Source organism: Nannospalax galili, unplaced genomic scaffold (assembly GCF_000622305.1).
Source record: "Nannospalax galili isolate Female #2095 unplaced genomic scaffold, S.galili_v1.0 scaffold102, whole genome shotgun sequence".
NCBI lineage: Eukaryota > Metazoa > Chordata > Mammalia > Rodentia > Spalacidae > Nannospalax > Nannospalax galili.
In genome coordinates this window covers 7,040,408-7,042,349 of record NW_008351958.1, presented here as the reverse complement: position 1 = coordinate 7,042,349, position 1,942 = coordinate 7,040,408, and positions in this window count along the sequence as shown.

Here is a 1,942-nt window from a genome sequence, read left to right as displayed (position 1 = left end):
TATATACATATATATGGAGACACATAAACATTTTTATATTAAAATTTTAAAATATATTAAAATATAAAATATCAGAAATATTACCTATTACATGAGCTACTGAGACAAATATGTTGATTTAAACCCATATATCCTTCTTAACCACTTTTAAGTTCCTTTTGTTAATGAGCAGTGTTTTATCGTTTGTCAGAACTAAAAAGCACATGAGTGGCATCTGGAAGCATGCATCATTTCATTTGATTATCATTTTTAAAAGGCTCTTTTAGATTTAAAAGCTACCTAATGCAAGTCCCCATTTTCTTTGATTTTTCGCTCAGTGACACTGGCTGGTTGGTCCCTCCTGTGCCAGAGCCTGGCCTGGATCAGTGATCAGCAGTGTCAGGATTAGACTTGAGAACCTGAGCCCCCACCCCGGTGTGTGGGGTCCCTCCACTAGGTTATGCTGCTGCGCCTCTGGAAACGAAGTGGGACCACCTGGTGTGGTCCGGGAGAACATGCTCCTTTTTGCAGGGCTCGTTCCACTGAAAATAATGCTGTGCCCCCACCCTCAGGCAATCTTTCTTGAAAAATCAACATTGCCACCACAACACTATTTGGATGAAATTTTGTGGAAATTGGACATGCTGTGCAGTACACTTTGAAAAACCGGAGAAAATAAATTTTTATTTGAATTAGGAAAATGCTTTTCTGTGGTTGGAGGCGGCTTGATTTTGAGCATCTCTGCAGGTGCCTGTGCTGGTTGCTGTATATTAAACAATAAGAAATACAGTAACAAAATCAGCAGGCAAATAATATAAACAGAACTCGTGAATGCTGTGCCAATTTACCCAAACAAATCCCCCAATACGCCATGGTGATTGTCTGAACTGTCCTGTTGTCTTCAACAGTTTGTTTATTCCAATCTAACTCATGTGACTGACACATGGGACGTGTGGGCTGCCAATGTGGAAGCCAGGTAGAAACACAAAGACTTTAGACTCCTTGGCTCTGAGGGGAAAATTGCAATCCAGAGAAAATATGAAGAAACTAAAGTGAAGAAGGAAAGAAAGAAGGAAAGCTTTTTGAATAGCAATATTCAGTGTTTAAATACAGATTTTGCTCTTGTTTTCACAAGGTATGGTTAAAACCCACTTGCACTTTTTTCTGATAAAGTTCTTTGAAATTTTCTTTTAGGCATTTCTAATTTGAGAAAGTAAAATGACTTTATTGAACCAAATATTCAAATTTTCTACAAAGTAAAAAACAGTGTCTACATCAGGAAAGTCAGTTAACTGGAAATGGCTGGATCAGACCTGACTGACAAGGTTTCCTATGATATTACAAAGTTATTGTTCCCTGAAGATGTGAACAAGAATACAAAACATGTTTTCTTCAAATGTTGCAGAAACAGAGGCAGTGCAGAAAGAAAGTTTACTACCAACACCTGGTAGATTATTAACTTGTGCTCTGACAGTGCCCATCTTTCTGTATTTTTAAATGAATTACGTCATTTCCTTAAATATACTTTCTATACACAAAATTATAATCAACTCACCAGCCCTTCATAAGACTTGAAAACTACAGGACTCGGAGTGTGAGTCAGAGAGGTTACGAGTGCTTGCTGTGCAAGCATGAGGACCTGAGTTCAAATCCCCAGGACTCATGTAAAAACTTGGGCATGGTTAGATCAACAAGTGTAGCCCTGGCAGTGTGGTGTTGAGGGCATGACAGGAGGATTCGTGAAGCCTGGTGGTTGCAGGGCAAGCTCCAGGTTCAATTAGAGATCCTTGTCCTAAGAGAATAAGGCAAAGAATGATGAAGCAGGACAACTGACAGCCTCCTCTAGCATCTGCAACACACACATAGGCACAGACCATCACACATGTGTACACCCCCGATACACACTCACAGATTTTGAAAATGTTTAAATATAGAAAGAATACATATTAAATTGACAAGCATA